Source organism: Lemur catta, chromosome 1, assembly GCF_020740605.2.
Source record: "Lemur catta isolate mLemCat1 chromosome 1, mLemCat1.pri, whole genome shotgun sequence".
Lineage (NCBI taxonomy): Eukaryota > Metazoa > Chordata > Mammalia > Primates > Lemuridae > Lemur > Lemur catta.
In genome coordinates this window covers 197,508,170-197,528,956 of record NC_059128.1, presented here as the reverse complement: position 1 = coordinate 197,528,956, position 20,787 = coordinate 197,508,170, and positions in this window count along the sequence as shown.

Genomic DNA, 20,787 nt, shown 5'->3' with positions numbered 1-20,787 from the left:
TGGCTCACGCCTGTAATCCTAGCTCTGGGAGGCCGAGGCGGGTGGATCGCTCGAGGTCAGGAGTTCGAGACCAGCCTGAGCAAGAGTGAGACCCCATCTCTACTAAAAATAGAAAGAAATTATCTGGCCAACTAAAAATATATATACAAAAAAAAATTAGCCAGGCATGGTGGCTCATGCCTGTAGTCCCAGCTACTAGGGAGGCTGAGGCAGTAGGATCGCTTAAGCCCAGGAGTCTGAGGTTGCTGTGAGCTAGGCTGATGCCACGGCACTCACTCTAGCCCGGGCAACAAAGTGACACTCTGTCTCAAAAAAAAAAAAAAAAAAAAAAAAAGAAGTAAATGATATGTTACAAAATGTGAATTTCAAAATACAAATAGCTAAATTTTATTTCAAAATATCTGTACAGTTGAAGACTAGTTTTTTAAATATACATAAATATATTTGGAAAATATACATTGCAATGTTACCAAACAGTTCCTCTGGGTAGGGAGATTGAGGGATTTTCCTCTCTTGTTCATTATGCATTTGCCAATTTTCTATAATGAACATGACTTGCTTTGATAATAAGAAAAAATGTTTTTAATATTTAAATTTAAATATTGAAGTATTTTAAACATTCATTATTATATAAGGGTCTGTAAAGAGTACAGGAGTATCTCAGAGATATTGTGGGTTCTGTTCCAGACCACCACAATAAAGCAAATATCACAATAAGGCAAGTCACACAAATTTTTTTGTTTCGCAGTGCATGTAAAAGTTATGTTTATTCTATACTGTAGTCTATTAAGTGTGAAATAGCAGTGTGTCTAAAAAATTTGTGTACCCTAATTTAAAAGCACTTTATTGCTAAAAAGGCTAACAATTATCTGAGCCTTCAGAGAGTCATAATCTTTTTGTTGGTGGAGAGTATTTGCCTCGAGGTTGATGGCTGCTGACTTGATCAGGGTGGTCGTTGCTGAAGGTTGGAGTGGCTGCAGCAATTTCTTAAACTAAGAAAACAATGAGATCGGCCACATCAACTGACTCTTCATTTTCATGAAAGATTTCTCTGTCGCACACAATGCTGTTTGATAGCATTTTACCGACAGTAGAATTTCTTTCAAAACTGGAGTCAATCCTCTCAAACTCTGCCTATGCTTTATCAACTGAGTGTACAGAATATTCTAAATCTTTTGTTGTCATTTCAACAATATTCACAGCATCTTCACAAGGAGTAGATTCCATCTCAAGAAACCACTTTCTTTGCTCATCCATAAGAAGCAACCCCTCATTAGTTCAAGTTTTATCCTGAGATTGCAGCAATTCAGTTACATCTTCAGGCTCCACTTCTAATCCTAGTTCTCTTGCTATTTCCACCACATCTGCAGTGACTTCTTCCACAGAAGCCTTGAACCCCTCAAAGTCATCCATGAGGGTTGGAATCAACCTCTTCCAAACTTCTGTTATTGTTGATATTTTGACCTCCTCCCATGAATTATAAATGCTCTTAATGGCATCTAAAATGATGAATCCTTTCCGGAAGGTTTTTTATTTACTTTGCCCAGATTCATCAGAGAAATCACTATCTATGGCAGCTATTATTTTATGAAATGTATTTTTTAAATAATAAGACTTGAAGTCCAAAATTACTCTGACTGGTGAGCTGCAAAATGGATAGTGTATTAGCAGACATGAAAACAACATTAATCTCCTTGTACATCTCCATTAGAATTCTTGGGTGACTAGGCACATTGTCAATGAGCAGTAATATTTTGAAAGGAATCTTTTTTTCTGAGCAAGAGTTCTCAACAGTGGGCTTAAAACAGTCAGTAAATCATGCCGTAAACAGATGTGCTGTCATCTAGGCTTTGTTATTCCATTTATAGAGCACAGGCACAGTAGATTTAGCATAATTCTTACGGGTCCTGGGATTTTTGGAATGGTTAATGAGTATTGGCTTCAATTTAAAGTCATCAGTTGCATTAGCCCCTAATAAGAGAGTCAGCCTGTCCTTTGCAGATTTGAAGCCAGGCATTGACTTCTCCTCTCTAACTATAAAAGTCCTAGATGGCATCTTCTTTTAATAGAAGGCAGTTTCATCTACATTGAAAATCTGTTGTTTAGTGTAGTCACCTTCATCAATGATCTTAGCTAGATCTTCTGGATATCTTGCTGCAGCTTCTACATCAATACTTGCTGCTTCACTTTGCACTTTCATGTTATGGAGATGGCTTCTTTCCTTCAACATCATGAACCAACCTCTGCTAGCTTCAGACTTTTCTTCTTTAGCTTCCTCGCCTCTCTCAGCCTTCGTAGGATTGAAGAGAGTTAACACCTTACTCTCGATTAGGCTTTAGCTTAAGAGAATGTTGTGGCTGGTTTAATCTTATATCCAGACCAGTAAAACTTCCTCCATATCACCAATAAGGCTGTTTTGTTTTCTTATCATTCATGTGTTCACTGGAGTAGTACTTTTAATTTCCTTCAAAAACTTTTCCTTTGCATTCACAACTGAGCTAACTGTTGTGTCTCTGGGAATAGGGAGGCCTGAGGAGAGAGAGAGAGGGGAACAACTGGTGGGTTGGAGCAGTCAGAACACATACAACGTTTATCAACTAAGATCCCCATCTTATATGGGTGTGGTTTGTGGCATCCCAAAACAGTTACAAGAGTCACATCAAAGATCACTCATCACAGATCACCATAACAGATATAATAATAATAAAAAGTTTGAAATATTGTGAGAATTAACAAAATGTAACATGGTGACATGAAGTGAGCACATGCTATTGGATAAATGGCCCCAATAGATTTGCTTGGTACAGACTGCCATAAACCACCAATTTGTAAAAAATGCAATATCTGCAAAGCACAATAAAGCAAAATGCGATAAAACAAGATATGCCTGTACTCTTATCCCTGTACACTATGTGACCATCTTGATGGTGTGTCACTACCTCATTGGCAGTCCTCTTCACCACCAGATGGAGTTACAACCCATTAGGATACAAGATCCCACAATCACACAAAATGACACAATCCTGTCAGCAACCCTTCCCCTCCACTGTGTAGCCGCCCATCCCAGGCCATGTCCAAACCAGTCATACTAAACTCCATGGCAGTTCCTCACTGAAGATCACCACACTTTCTCATTCTCTAAGCCTATACCTGCCCTTCATTCCGTAGGAAGTGGCTTTCTCCAAATAGCTAATTCCCACTTATTCAAAAGCTTTAGTTAGCCCCCTCCTATGTCAGGACCATCCTGCCTCTTCTTACAGAGTTCTGAAGAGTTCCCATGGTGCCTTGTGCATGCTTTTCCCCAAACATAAATCATCCATATTATAGCTTTTAGTTTAAAATTGTGTGAATTGTTTTCTCAGTAAGTATAATAGTGCGTTCATTACTAGCCTCCAGCCTGTCTTCATGTAGCTTCTTCTGCCTAGAATGCTTCCCAACACAGCCACAGCTTTGCCTCCTTCCCCCAGATTCACACCTTTCAAAGCTCTGTTCAGGTGTCAGCTTGAGCAGGAACATTCCCCAGCTTCCAGACAGAGGTAGGTGTACACTTCATGTTCCCTTATCTCTCTGTATAGATCTCTCCCTTAAACCTTTCCAAACGAAACTTCTAGCTTTAATGTATAAAACTCTGGTATCGACCAAGATATCCTGGAGGGGTGGGATTCTGTCCTGTCCTGCTGTAAGCGACCTCTAAGATGAGCCCCAGTGAACTGCCTCCCACATTGTTCCAAGGTTACTTCACATGACAAATAGCAAATGACAGAAGTAATAGTATATCACTTATGAGATCAGGTTATAAAAGACTATAGCTAAACAGGAGAATGATGAGCAAAATGCTGGACTAGGAAGCTCTAGGCTTTCCCACAGAAACATTTTTTAAAAAGTAAAGCGATCTTATGACAACTTTTTGGTGCTCTGTAAGATAATCAAAAGTTTACAGCAACCAAGCAAAAACATAATCAAGGAAAAGGCCACCTTCAAAATGATAGGACAGTTTTGTGTTGTGTTTACGTGTCCTTGCCCAGCCCTCTCCCCAGGGTGGTAGCAGTCTTGATCTTCGAGCAGCAGCAGCCCAGCTCCCTCCCTTGAACCAGAGTGAGCAAAACAGATATTATTTGAAAATTATTGTGTTCAGCTGCTTTGAACTGTCTTGGAAGGTATTTGAAGGGCTGATACAAGGCTTTCATCTCTGTTTTGCCTAACTCAAAACAGGTGGGAAAAGAAGTGGGCACTGCTCACAAAAGATGCAAGGTGGACTGCAGGTTCACAGATGCCTGGGGCAAATGGTTACAGGTAGAAACAATTAATAGACTGTCTAAGACCTGGAGAAGTTGAAATTCTGTCAGCAAATAGGACATTAAGAAGGAGCTGGGTATGTGGGGGAATTTAGAAAGCCACACATATGCCCAAGTAAGACACATGCCCAGAAAAAAGCTGAGAAGGCCTTAAGCAGGGGTGGGGAAACTTTTCATGTTGGAAGGGCTCATTAATTTAGCTGTAATCAAATACGGCCGCATTCAAGAAACTTCAATTAGATACACTTAAAAATGTACATTATTTTGTAAAAATCTAACTTAATAATTTCAAAAAATAAAAACTATTGGTTAATTTTAAAGTTAACTAAACCTTTTAATGACTTTGTTGTGTCTGCTTTTTGTTGGAGAGTGTTAGGCAGGGACCAAATCTACAGGCCAGGAGGCAGTTCCTAGGGGCAGAGAAGTGGGTGCGGGGAACCAATCAGAGGAAGGGACTGCAGGAAAACGCAGAACACCTGACAATCCTGTATATCAATCACCTGGTAACATCCCACCCCACCCCACCCACCACTCATCCCCCCTACAGACCAGGCCAATAAAATGGAACCACCTGGGAGTCCGTAACGTCTTTCTCCACTCAGAGACTGACCCATTCCTCTCTGGAACATACTCTAGCTCCCTTCTTTTCTGCAATAAAAGCTATTTGTGTGGAATTGCTTCCTGTCTGTGGTCACGCTGTCTGGGCAATGATTTTTTGAATATGAACCCAAAAGCACAGGCAACAAAAGCAAAAATAGACAAATGAGATTATATCAAACTAAAAAGCTTCTGAACAGCCAAGGAAACAATCAACAAAAAGAAAAGGCAACTCTATGGCCTGGGAGAAAATATATGCAAAGCATGCATCTAATAGGGGGTTAATATCCAAAATATATAAGAAACACAAGCAACTCAACAGCAAGAAAACAAATAACCCAATTTAAAAATTGGCAACAGATCTCAATAGATATTTCTCAAAAGAAGATATACAAATAGCCAACAGGTATATGAAAAAATGCTCAAAATCCCTAATCATCAGAGAAATACAAACTAAAACCACAAGATATCTTGTGGTATTCTAACATCACACCTGTTAGGATGGCTATAATCAAAAACACAAAAGACAAGTGTTGGAGAGGATGTGGAGAAAAGGGACATATCCTGGCACACTGTTGGTAGAAATGTAAATTAGTACAGCTATTACAGAAAAAAGTATGGAGGTTCTTCAAAAAATTAAAAATAGAACTATCATATGTTCCACCAATCCCACTAATGGGTATATACCAAAGGAAATTAAATCAATATGTCAAAGAGTTATCTGTACTTCCATGTCCATTACAGCATTGATTCACAATAGCCAAGATATGGACTCAACCTAAGTGTTCATCAATGTATAAATGAATAAGGAAAATGTAGTATATACACACAATGAAATACTACTCAGCCTTAAGGAAGGATATCCTGTCATTTTTGACAACATGGATGAACCTGGAGGATATTAAGTGAAATAAACCAAGGAGAAAAACAAAATTGCATGATCTCATTCATATGTGGACTGTAAAAAATTGAAAGTCATAGAAACAGAGAGTAAAAATAGAGGCTATGGAATGGGGAGATTAGACCAAGAACACAAAATTTTTAAACAGGAGGAATAAGTTCAAGTATCTATTTTGCATCATGTTGTAAAAACAATATACTGTATACTTAAAAATTGCTGAGAGTAGATTTTAAGTGTTCTCACCACAAAATAATAAGTACGTAAGGTGATGCATATGTTAAGTAGCTTGATTTTAGCCATTCCATATGTATACATACATCAAAACATCATGTTGAGGCTGGGCGCGGTGGCTCACACCTGTAATCCTAGCACTCTGGGAGGCCGAGGCGGGAGGATCGCTTGAGGCCAGGCGTTCAAGACCAGCCTGAGCGAGAGCGAGACCCCATCTCTACTAAAAACAGAAAGAAATAATTTGGACAGCTAAAAATATATATGGAAAAAAAAATTAGCCGGGCATGGTGGCACATGCCTGTAGTCCCAGCTACTTGGGAGGCTGAGGCAGAAGGATTGCTTAAGCCCAGGAGTTGGAGGTTGCTGTGAGCTAGGCTGACACCACGGCACTCTAGTCCAGGAAACAGAGCGAGACTCTGTCTCAAAAAAAAACAAAAAACATCATGTTGTACACTAAAAATATACACAACTTTTACATGTCAATTAAAAATAAAAACAAGACATTGGCAAAATGGATTTTTAAAAATGATCTAATTATACACTGTCTACAAGACATTTTAAAAACAAAAATAGGGTAAAAGATGTAAAAAGATATTCCATGCAAATAGTAACCAAAAGAGAACTAATGTAGCTATACTAATATCAAAGAAAAATATTATATGTTGATAAAAGAGTCAATTCTTCAAGAAGATATAAAAATATAAACATTTCCAACAACAAAGCCCCAATATATATGAAGCAAACATTTACAGAACTGAAGGGAGAAATAGACAGTTATGCAATAGTGTTTTAACACCTCATTTTCAATAATGAATAGAGCAGCCAGACAGAAAATCAATAAAGAAAGAAGACTTGTACAACATAGGAAACCAATTAGACCTAACAGAGAACACTCCACTCAACAACAGAATATATCTTCTTTTCAAGTACACCTGGTAATCTTCATAACAGACCAAAAAGCAAGTTTGAATAAATTTTGAAAGATTGAAATCATAAAATGTTTATTTTCCAATCACATTTATTATACACCAGGACCATTGGGATTTATTCCCAGAATACAAAGAGAGTTCAACATACGAAAACCATGCAATATAATATACCACATGAATAGAATGAAGGAAAAAAAAAACATGATTATCTCAATTGATACAGAAAAAGCATTTCACAAAATTCAATACCATTTCATCATAAAAACACCCAATAAAATATAAATAGAAGGAACTTCCTCAACAATATAAACAGGCCATATATGAAAAACTTATAGCTAATATTATACTTAATGGTAAAAGATTGAAAGCTTTTTCTCTAAGATCAGGAACAAGACAAGAATGCTCACTTTCACCACTTCTATTCAACATAGTATTGGAAGTTCTAGCCAGAGCAATTAGGCAAGACAAATAAATAAAAAGCATGTAAATTTGAAAGGAAGAAGTAAAGTGATCTGTTTTCAGATGACATAATCCTATATGTAGAAAACTCTAAAGATTATACACACAACACACACACACACACAAATCTATTAGAGCTAATAACTGAATTCAGCACAGTTCCAGGATATAAAATAAACACACAATATCAGTTGCAATTCTTTACGTTAGCAGTGAACAATTCAAAATGGAAATTAAGAGAACAATTTCATTTACATTGCCATGAAAAAGAACAAAATACTTAGACATCAATTTAACTGAGGAGAAAAACCTACACACTGAAAACTACAAAATATTGCTGAAAGAATTTAAAGGAAACATAAGTAAATGGAAAGATATTTCATGTTCATAGATTGGAAGATTTAATATTCTTAAGATTACAATATTACCCAAAGTGATCCACATATTTAGCACAATCACCATCAAAATTCCAATGGTGATTTTTGCAGAAATAGAAAAATCATCCAGGTGTAGTTCAGTAATCCCAGTGCTTTGGGAAACTAGGTGGGAGAATCACTTGAGGCTAGGAGTTTAAGATTAACCTGGGCAACATAGTGACAGCCAATCTCTACAAACAAATAATCAAAAATTTAAAATTAGCCAGGCATGATAGCACACACCTGTAGTCCTAGCTACTCAGGAGGCTGAGGCAGGAGGATTGCTTGAGCCCAGGAATTCAAAGCTGCAGTGAGCTATGATTGTGCCACTGTACTCCAGCTTGGGTGATAATAAGAGACCCTGTCCCTAAAAATAAATAAATAAATAAAAAGAAAAATATGGAACCTCAAGGGACCCCAAATACTCAAAAAAATCTGTAAAGGATGAACAAATTTGGAAGACTCACACTTCCTCATTTCAAAACTTACTACAAAGCTACAGTAATCAAAACAGTGGGATACTAGCATAAGGACAGATACACAGACCAATGATATCAAATAGAAAACCCAGAAATAAACCCTCAGCTATGTAGTCAAATGATTTTCAACAAGGATGCCAAGACCATTAAATTGGGAAAGGACAATCTTTTCAACAAATTGTATTGGGAGAAAACTGGATACCCAAATGTAAAAGAATGAAGTTGGGCCATTACCTTATACCACACACAAAAATTAACTCAACGGATCAAAGATCTAAATAAACTGAACAGTTAAAACAATAAAGCATGTAAAGAAAACACCTGTTAATCCTAGCACTTTGGGAGCCCAAGGTGGAAGGATCACTTGAGCCAAGGAGTTCAAAACCTGGGCAACATAGGAAGACCCCATCTCTTTAAAAAAAAAAAAAATAGGGAACTAGAGGCAAGATGGCAGATGAGAAAAACCACCAGCCAGAGTGTCTCTGCAAGAAAGATAGATTTTAGATGAAAGTGAAAAAAACAAACAGGCAGACAAACACAGATCAGATGACAGTTGGAAGGAAGGGTGCCTGAAACTATAGGAGACTCCACGGGAAGAAGTTGCGGAGCAGAACTGGAAGGAGAAAGGCACTGGCAGAGTCTAAACCCTGAGAGGCTTGGAGACCAGTGACAAGGGTAGGTAGAGTGATGAAATTTCCGCTCCTTTACATCTCAGACTGCTAGTGGGCTCCTGAGCTGTTGAAGAGACCTGCTAATATCAGCCCAAAGACAGTTGCCACCAGTGAGTGATGAGCCTCTTATGGACAGAGCACCAGGCTCCCTCGGGGCACCACCCACCCCACAGACCCAAGCCGATATGCAGGTGCCATATTGCTTCATTCTCTCCTTCCCCTCCGCTACCCAAGGCTGCCAAGAGAGACAATTTAGTCACCATCTGGAGGCATCTGCAGGGAATGGGACCTTTCTTTTTGGGGCCTTGCAGTGGACTGAGGGGTATTTGGACTGTGAGCTTACTGCTTACCTTCCATCCCAGGTGCTGCTTGCCTGGTGACTCCTGCAGAGCAGGACAAATCCCAAGGCTGAGAGACATTGATCCAGCTTGGGCACCTTGTGAGTGACTTAAGACCACCACTCTTTTCCCTGGCAGGGTCAGAGATTGATCTCCAGGGCCTGAGGGACACGCCTGCAGGCCAGATCCCATACACCCAGGTCTCAATCTCATTGCCTGGGGACACAGAAGGGATATTTGTGAACAAGCCTACTGAGGTGTGTGTGCCTTCAGTGGCGAATCAGAGTGGGTCTTAGCTGCAGTGTTCTTGAGGGACAACCCTCCTCCCAGCTCAGGCCGTGATCCTGGGCAGGGAACCTCCTGGCTCACATCATAGTCAGGGGAGATCTGCTGGCTTGAGGTCCTACCTGCTGGCAGAGGCCTGGGAGAAACCACAGAATAGGGGAGGGTGGAAAGGAGCCAGGCCTGCTTCATACTACAGGTCTCAGACAGCCCCACCCCCATACACAGACTTCTTGGCTGAGTGGTGCCATTTCAGCCACTCCCTGGCAGCTTTGCCCAGAAGCAGAGAACAGACTTTTGACCCCTGCTAACAGCATTTGTGGAGCTTGAGGGCAGGCTTGCCCAACCCAGCCCCGCCCAGCCTCTCCTCAACCTGCCCCTGCTGAGGTGGAGAATAAGGACACACCTGGAAGTCCAAGGGCCCCACCCACCACCTGAGGCACTAGAGTGCCTCTCCAGAGAAACTAGAGCTGGTTACAGGACCCAAAAACAACACTGCAGCTTGTTCCTCCCAGCAAGTGCCACCTGCTGACAGAGAGGTCAATCTGCACACCCTTTTACTGGATTTACTTACTCATCATACAGGGTGTGGTCGACTCTCACCCACAAACACCACCTATTGGTTCAGAGACTAAACTGGGTGTGTCATTATGTAAACAAAAATCTAAAGGTAAGAAGTAACACCTGCTCCAGATGGGAAGGAATCAGTAAAAGAATTCTGGAAGTATGAAGAATCAAACTGAAAGGACATCACCTAAGGGGAACACCAACTCTCTAACAATAGATATCAACCAAATTCAGAACACTAACATGACAGAAGAAGAATTTCAAACATGGATTGTAAGAAAACTCAATAATATGCAAGAGAAAATGGATACCCAACACAAACGACAAAAAAATCCAGGACTTGAAAGAAAAATTCACTAAAGAAATTGAAATATTAAAGAAAAATCAAACAAAACTTCTGGAAATGAAGAATTTATTCAAGGAATTACAAAACACAGTGGAAAGCCTCAAGAATAGGATAGGTCAAACAGAAGAAAGAATCTCAGGGATTAAAGATAACACCTTTGAATTAAATAAGTCAGTCACAGAGATAGAGCAGAGAAATAAGAAAAAAGAGCAAAGCCTACAAGAAATGTGGGATTATGTGAAGAGGCCTAACATGAGAATTATAGGCATCCCTGAGGGTGAAGAAGAAAATACACAAGTGTTGGATAAACTATTTGAGGACATAATAGAGGAAAATTTTCCAGGCCTTGCTAAAAATCTAGATATCCAGGTACAAGAAGCTCAAAGGACTCCTGGGAGATTCATTGCAAACAGGAAGACACCACAACACACAGTCATCAGACTGACCAAAATAACCACTAAAGAGGCCCTCCTACACGGTGTAAGGCAAAAGAAGCAGCTTACCTACAAAGAAAAACCCATCAGAATAACTGCAGACTTCTCAACTGAGACCTTACAAGGAAGAAGAGACTTGGGCCCCATTCTCATTCTTCTCAAACAGAATAGTGCCCAGCCTAGAATCTTGTACCCTGCAAAACTAAATTTCTTATACGTAGGAGAAATAAAGACCTTCTCAGGCAAGCAAAGACTGAGGGAATTCATCAAGACAAGACCTCCCCTCTAGGAAATACTCAGAACAGTGTTACACACAGATCAGCACAATAAACACTCACCAATGTAAAACCATCAAAAACCTAAAGGCCAAAGGCCAGATACCACAATGGCTCAACAGAGAAAAGAAAGTTCAACTCAACAGGATGAACAGAAATCTGCCCCACTTATCAATTCTTTCAATAAATGTGAATAGCTTGAACTACCCACTAAAGAGACATAGGCTGGCTGAATGGATAAATATACATAAGCCAAGTATCTGCTGTCTTTAGGAAACACATCTAACCTACAAGGATGCATTCAGATTCAAGGTGAAGAGATGGAAAACAATATTTCAAGCAAACGGAAGCCAAAAGAAAGCTGGTGTGGCAGTTCTGATTTCAGATAACTTTGACTTCAAATCAACAAAAGTAATGAAAGACAAAGAGGCTCACTATATAATGGTGAAAGGTACAATTCAACAAGAAGACATAACAATTCTAAATATTTATGTACCTAACTCAGGTGCACCCAGATTCATAAAGCAAATCCTACTTGATCTAAACAAAATGATAACCAGACAAGGATGCCCACTATCCCCACTTCTATTCAATATAGTCCTGGAAGTCCTTGCTAGAGCAATTAGATAAGAGAAGGGAATTAAGGGCATCCAAATGGAGGCAGAAGAGATCAAACTCTCACTCTTTGCTGATGATATGATATTCTATCCTGAAAACCCCAAGGATTCAACCAAGAGACTCCTGGAATTGACAAATGAATTCAGTAAAGTCTCAGGATACAAAATTAATACACACAAATCAGAGGCATTCTTATATACCAATAACAGTCAAGCCGAAATTCAAATCAAAAACACAGTAACTTTTACAATAGCCTCAAAGAAAATCAAATATCTAGGCATATATTTAACAAAAGAGGTGAAAGACATATACAGGGATAACTATGAAACACTAAGAAAAGAAATTGTAGAAGATGTAAACAGATGGAAAAATCTACCTTGCTCATGGCTTGGTAGAATCAACATTCTTAAAATGTCCATACTACCTAAAGTGATCTACAGAATTAATGCAATCCCCATCAAAGTACCAGCATCATTCTTTACAGATTTAGAAAAAATAATTCTGCACTTTGCATGGAACCCAAGAAGACCTCATATAGTCAAAGCAATCTTAAGCAAAAAGAACAAACCAGGAGTTATCAGTCTACCAGACTTCAAGCTGTACTACAAGGCTATAGTAACTAAAACAGCATGGTACTGGCACAAGAATAGAGACATAGACCTTTGGAACAGGACTGAGAATCCAGAGATGAAACCATCCACATATTGTCATCTAATCTTTGACAAAGCAGACAAAAATATACACTGGGGAAAAGAATCTCTTTTCAATAAATGGTGCTGGGATGATGATGTAGCACCTCTTATATATTCCTGGATAGAGCTTGAGCCTATCCTCCAAAGTGAGGTATCACAAGAATGGAAGAATAGGCACCACATGTACTCCCCATAAAACTGGCACTGACTGATCAATACTACGGTAGTAGTATTCTTTAGGGGTAGGGAGTTTGCTTCTGGGTAAACTCACAACTAATGGACGTGGTGAGCATTGTAGCGGAGGGAAGGACATGTCTCAAATCATGGTTGGGATGTGCCAAAGTCATAACATGTAACCAAAATGTTTGTACCCCAATAATTTCATGAAATAAAAAAATTAAAACATAAAGAAACAAATAAACAAAATGATAAACAGCAACACAGTAATAGCCAGGGACTTCAACACCCCTCTGACAGAAGAGGACAGATCCTCCAAACAGAAAAATAAGCGAAGAAACAATGGACGTAAGCAGAACTCTAGAACAAATGGGCCTGACTGACATTTACAGAACATTCTACCCAAAAACCACTGAATATATGTTTTTCTCATCAGCTCATGGGACATTCCCTAAGATTGATCATATTAGGCCACAAATCATGTCTCAAAAAATTAAAAAAAAAAAAATAGAAATTATACCACGCATCTTCTCAGACCAAAGTGGAATAAAATTAGAAATCAACTCCAACAGAAACTCTCATCTCTGCACAAAGTCAGGGAAACCTAAACAACCTTCTGTTTAATGTTTATTGTATTAAGGAAATCAAAAGATTCTTTGAACTAAATGAAAAAGGAGACACAAGTTATCAAAATCTGTGGGACGCAGTTAAAGCAGTCCTGGGAGGAAAATTTATATGCGTAAATGCCTACATCCAAAAGACAGAAAGCTCACAAATCAACAATCTAATGAATCATCTCAAAGAACTGGAAAAGGATGAGCAAACCAAGCCCAAAACTAGCAGAAGAAAAGAAATAACAAAGATCAGAGCAGAACAAAATGAAATCAATAATAAAAAACTATATGGAAGATTAATAAAACAAAAAGTCAGTTCTTTGAAAAAATAAACAAAGTTGATATGCCTCTTGCTAGATTAATGAGAAGCAGAAAAGTAAGGACTCTAATAAGTTCCATCATGAATGAAAAAGGAGAAATTACAACTGATACCACAGAAATACAAAATATCATCTATGAATACTATAAAAACCTCTATGCACATGAACTTGTAAATGTGGAGGAAATGGACAAATTCTTAGAAACACACAGCCTCCCTAGACTCAATCAGGAAGAAATATAATTCCTCAACAGACCAATATCAAGTGCCAAAATTGAAGCAGCAATAAAAAACCTTCCTAAAAAGAGAAGACCCAGACCAGATGGTTTCACACCGGAATTTTACCAGACCTACAAAGAAGAACTGGTGTCTATCCTGCAGAAATTATTCCAGAACATCAAAAAGGAAGGAATCCTCCCCAACACGTTTTATGAAGCCAACATCACTCTGATATCAAAACCAAGAAAGCATGCAACAAAAAAAGAAAACTACAGATCAATATCCCTTATGAATATAGATGCAAAAATTCTCAACAAAATCCTAGCAAACCGAATTCAAGTGCTTATCAAAAAAATAACCCATCACAACCAAATGGGCTTCATCCCAGAGATGCGGGGATGGTTCAACATACACAAATCTATAAATGTAATTCACCACATAAATAGAAGCAAGAGCAAAGACCATATGATCCTCTCAATAGACCCAGAAAAAGCATTCAACAAAATTCAGGACCCTTTTATGATAAGAACACTTAACAAAATAGGCATAGATGGGACTTACTAAAAATGATAAAGGCCATATATGACAAACCCACAGCAAACATCATACCAAATGGGAAAAAATTGAAAGCATTCCCACTTAGAACTGGAACCAGACAAGGTTGTCCTCTATCACCACTTCTATTCAACATAGTGCTAGAAGTCCTAGCCAGAGCAATCAGACAAGAGAAGGAAATCAAGGGCATCCAAATAGGTGCAGAAGAGGTCAAACTATTGCTCTTTGCTGATAATATGATCTTATCCTCTAGAAAACTCCAAAGATTCTGCCATGAGACTACTGGAATTGATAAACAAATTCAGTAAAGTCTCAGGTTACAAAATCAATGTACAGAAATCAGTAGCATTCCCATATGTCAACAACAGTCAAACTGAGAACCAAACCAAAGACTCAATACCCTTCACAATAGCAACAAAGAAAATAAAATACCTAAGAATATATTTAACTAAGGAGGTAAAAGACCTCTGCACGGAAAACTACGAAACACTCAGGAAGGAAATAGCAGAGGATGTACACAGGTGGAAAACCATACCATGTTCCTAGGTCGGCAGAATCAACATTGTTAAAATGTCTATACTACCCAAAGTAATCTACAGATTCAATGGAATCTCTATTAAAATACCAACATCATTTTTTGCAGATCTAGAAAAAATAATTCTATGCTTCGTATAGAACCAGAGAAGATCCCATATAGCAAAAGCAATCTTAAGCAAAAAGAACAAATTTGGAGGCATGAATTTACCAGACTTTAAGCTATACTACAAGGCTATAGTAACTAAAACAGCATGGTACTGGCACAAGAACAGAGACATAGACCAATGGAACAAAACTGAGAACTCAGATATAAAACCATCCTCATATAGCCATCTAATCTTTGACAAAGCAAACAAAAACATACACTGGGGAAAAGAATCCTTAGTCAATAAATGGTGCTAGGAAAGTTGAATAGCCACATGTAGAAGACTGAAATAAGATCTGCACCTTTTACCTCTCACAAAAATCAATTCATGGTGGATAACAGATTTAAACCTAAGGCATGAAACTATGAGAATTCTAGAAGAAAATGTTGGAAAAACTTACAGACATTGGCCTAGGCAAAGAATTTATGAAGAAGGCCCCAAAGGCAATCACAGCAACAACAAAAATAAATAAATGGGACCTGATCAAATTAAAAAGTTTCTGCACAGTCAAGGAAACTATCATGAGAGCAAACAGACAATCTACAGAATGGGAGAAAATATTCACATGCTACATATCCCATAAAGGGCTGATAACTAGAATCTATATAGAAGTCAGGAAAATCAGCAAGAAAAAAATCAAACAACCCTATTAAAAAGTGGACAAAGGACATGAACAGAAACTTTTCAAAGGAAGATAGACTAATGGCCAACAAACATATGAAAAAATACTCAACATCTCTAATCATCAGAGAAATGCAAATCAAAACCACAATGAGATATATGACTTAACTCCAGTGAGAATGGCCTTTGTCAAAAAGTCCCAAAACAATAAATGTTGGCATGGATATGGAGAGATACGAACACTCATACACTAACACTCACACACTGCTAATGGGACTGCAAACTAGTACAAACTCTATGGAAAACTAGTATGGAGACACCTCAAAGAGCTACAAATAGAACTACCATTTGATCCAGCAATCCCATTACTGGACATTTACCCAAAGGAAAAAAGACATTCTATAAAAAAGACACCTGCACTCGAATGTTTTTAGCAGCATAATTCACAATTGCAAAGATGTGGAAACAACCCAAGTGTCCATCAATACATGAGTGGATTAATAAAATGTGGTATATGTATACCATGTAGTTCTACTCAGCCACAATGGTGATCTAGCACTTCTTGTATTATCCTGGATAGAGCTGGAGCCCATTCTATTAAGTGAAGTATCACAAGAATGGAAAAACAAGCACCACATGTACTCACCATCAAATTGGTATTAACTGATCAACACTTGGTGCACATATAGTAGTAACATTCATTGGTTGTCAGGCAGGTGGGGGGGGGAAGGGTATAATCACACCTAATGGGTGCAGTCTGGGGGACGGACATGCTTGAACCTCTTACTCCGGAGGAGTAAAGGCAATATATGTAACCTAAACATTTGTACCCCCATAATATGCTGAAATAAAAATAAAATAAAATAATTTTTTTTTAATTAGCCAGGTGTGATGGTGCATACCTGTACCAGCTACTCAGGAGGCTGAGGCAGGAGGACCACTTGAGCCCCGACATTCGAGGCTGCTGTGAGCTATGACCACGTAACTGCAGGGGGAGGAGAAGAAGAAAAGGAAAAGGAGGAAGGAGGAAAGAGGAAAGGAAGGAGGAAGGAGAAAGAAGAAAAAAGGAGAAGAAGGAGAAGGAAGAAAAAAGTAGGAAAAAGGAGAAGAAGGAAGAAGGAAAGAGGAGGAGGAGGGAAAAGAGAAGGAGGAGAAGGAAAAGAAGAAGGAGGAGGAGGAGGAGGAGAAGATGACATAGGAGAAAATCTTCATGATAATGAATTTGGCAATGATTTTTTGGATATGACACCAAAAGTACAGGCAACAAAAGGGAAAAAAATAGATACCTGGACTTCATCAAAATTTAAAGCTTTTGTGCATCAAAGGACACTATCAAGAGTGAAAAGACAAACCACGGAATGGGAGAAAATATTTGCATATCCCATATTCTGATGAAGAATTAATATCCAATATATATACTTATAAAAAAAACTCCTACAACTGAACAAAAAACAACTCAATTTAAAGGGGTGTAGGACTTGAATAGGCAGTTCTCCGAAGATACACAAATGGGCCATTAAGTGCCATGATAAGATGTTCAGCATCACTAGTCACTGAGGAACTGAAAACCAAACCACAATGTAGTGACAGTTCACACCCAATGGGATAGCTATATCAGTAAAATGGAAAATACATGTTGTCAAGGATGTGGAGAAACTGGAACCCACCTGCATTCCTGGTGGGAATGTAAAATGATGCAGCCCTGCTGGAAAACGGGCGGTTCCTCAAAAAGTTAAATATAGAATTACCATACGATCCAACAATCATACAATAGAGTATGATTTGGCCATAAAAAGGAATGAAATTCTGATACATGCAACAACATGGATGTACATTGAAAGCACCATGCTAAATGAAATAAACCAGACACAAAGGACAAATATTTTGATTCCCTTAGGTACCTAGAATACGCAAATTCATAGAAAGTAGAAGAAAGGTTCTCAGGGGCTGCTAGGAAGGGAATAGGGAGTTACTATTTAATAGGTACAGAGTTTCTGTTTCAGATGATGAAAAAGTTCTGGAAATAACTTTTCCAGATAGTTGCACAACATTGTAAATGTACTTAGACGTCACTGAATTGTATACTTAAAAATGGTTAAAATGCACATTTGGGAATAACATCATTTGGGTGTCAGACAGATGTGGGGGGTGGGGCGAGGGGATGGGTGTATACCTACATAATGAGTGTGATGCGCACTGTCTGGGGAATGGACACGCTTGAAGCTCTGACTCGGCAGGGTGGGGGGGCATGGGCAGTAAACATAACCTAAACTTTTGTACCCCCATAATAAGCTGAAATTTTAAAAATGGTTAAAATGGTTAATTTTATTATGTACATCTTACCACAAAAAAATTTAAAAATTAAAATTTGGAAGGTATCATAGCCAGGGTCTAGGATGGCCCCCAGTGATCCCTGTCTCCTGGTATTCATACCCTCATGTAATCCCCTCCTGTGATAAGACAAAGCAAAAATTGACAGTGAGTGACTTAGAATCTAGGTCATAAAGAAATTGCAGCATCGCTTTTTCTTTTGGATCACTTATTTGGGGTAAGCCAGCCACAAAGTTGTGAACAGCTCCAGGGAGAGGTCCACAACTGAGGAACTGAAGCAAATCCTCCAGCTCAACAAGCTCTCAGATGACTTCAGCCCAGGGTAACATCTGAACTGCAACTTTCTAAGAGCACCTGAGCCAAAATAGCAAGCTAACCTGCTTCTGGATTTCTGACCCCCAGATACTCTGAGATAATATTTTTGTTTTTAGATGCCAAATTTTGGGGTAATCTGTTATGTAGTAATAGGTAACTTACACCAGGAATGGCAGAAAAATGTTAAAGCAAGAGTCCACATATTATGAAAGAGAATAATCACAAATGCTGGTATTTTCATCAGAAGTATTGCATAAAATTCCATATTTTATAATAAAATAGGTTTTTCAAGTTAATCAGTTTGTGCGTAATAAATAATAGACTTCAAAGGAACAAAAGGGGAAATGCCAATCTAAGAGGTCAAGAAAGTTTGTTCACGAGATACTGAGGTGAATTTCAATCACATTTCATTGGCATTAAAAGTTTTTATTTGGAATTTGATCCACAATCTGTACAAGTTATTTACATGGCATGAAAATGGAAAACAGCACAAAATACAATTGAGGTATAAGCTAAGAGCACAGTATGTCATGTTTCAATAAATATAATTCAAAATTTGTAAACTAAGTGACCAAATAGATGAGTCTTATTTTTTAGTAAAACCATATAAAATATTTATTTCACGTGAGGTAGAGGACAGTTTTGTGTGTCATGTAATGCAACCAACCACAGCAATTTTAACCATAAAACTGTACATCATTGGCAAAACTTTAAACTGTATTATGGTCAATGTAGTCAAAAATTTGTTTTAACAGTTGCAGAACAGATATTTCATTTACTGCCTTCACAGATTAGAAATTCAGAAATAATTTAAGACTACTATGTTGGCTTAAAATTATCAGGATAAACAAATACTTCTAACAGGATGGTTAAAAGCAAGTATATTTTATTTCTCACAAACTCTAATTCTCCAAAACATGTCCTACATTTAGCAAATGTCTTAGTAGGACATTTTTACTAGAACTATGTTAAGTATGCTGTGCTTTCTTTATTTTCAAGTGAGGTATCTATATTGAAGAAAAAACTTCTTTTATATTAAACTAATTTAATACACTTGTTTTCTGGGCTTAATTTTTTAATTTGTTTTTATATTTTATCACTTTCTAATTCAAAAACTGTAGCACTACATAAGACATTTAATTCTATTACTAAATAAGCTCCAGATAACATTATGTAATTTAGAAGTCATTTAAATGAAAAGACTTTGTCAAAAAAAAAAAAAAGCCTGTCCTTTTAAACAAGATGCAATATAAAATACCCATATGCTTTTCTTCCAATAATGGAAATGCTTAAGTATCCTAGACTAGAAAAAAATTTTAAGCTCTGTTTAAATTATTCAATTCCACAATGTATAATACAGCAGTCCCTTATTGCTGACAGCTTCAATAAAAACTATTAACAAGTAGTTCCAAGCACAGAAATGGATGTACAGTATGAGCACAATGTTTCATTGTATTAATTTTTGATGTCTTATCATGGATTAAATGCATAAAGGGCAAATGAAAATGACTATTCTTCCCTAAGTAATCAAAACGTAAGTCTTCCAATTGAGAAGAAATTTTTAGAAGCTGATCAAAACCCATCAGCACCAGCTTTGCAATTAATTCTAGAGAAATACCTTGACACATTTTATATTACTAGAGTTTTCTTATCATATTACTTTCTTTCAAACAGAAGCCACAAATGTGCAAATAAACTGGTTGCTCTGTCATGACTTCTAAAAGATACGGAAAACCTGCAAATATCATAGCACTCAGTCTATTTCACCTACTTTAGTAACTGCTTTATAATTCAACATGTACAGATGACTTTATACCTTAACTGGTAATATATTAAATATGTTATAAAATTAGTTCAAGAAGCATAAAACACCCTAACTCCCATGAACACAGAAATTCAAGGAAAAGTATATGCTTTACAAAAACTAAAGCACAAGCCAAAATTAAATTGATGGTCAAATCTTTTCATTGTGTTACAAGCAGCATTTGAAAAATTTAGGGTAGTTTAAGAGCTTCCTCAATGACAGCAGAAGGTTTTACACTTACCAACTTTATAAATTTATTTTTCTGATAAAATTTAGACTACAGAAACAATTACCATCCATCACCCAAGCTAGCTAATACTCTATCCTTCTTCCTTCTAAAGATGCTCTAGCAAAACTTTTTATAGGCTGTTCCTTTAATGCAGCTTTATAGAGTAAACATTTTTATATTTTCCCTTAAAAGTACAATATTATGAAGTCCGAGGGAAAATCTTCTTGCCTAGTGAATTTGGCACACAAAAACTAACACCAAATCAAACTTTAAGCTAGCAACCAACATACAAAATAAGCATGCAAAGAACAGAAGAGTAAGTTTTATATGGATATTTTAGTAGAGGCCACTTTTAAGGTATTACAAAATCTCTATATTGTTTTCAAGCTA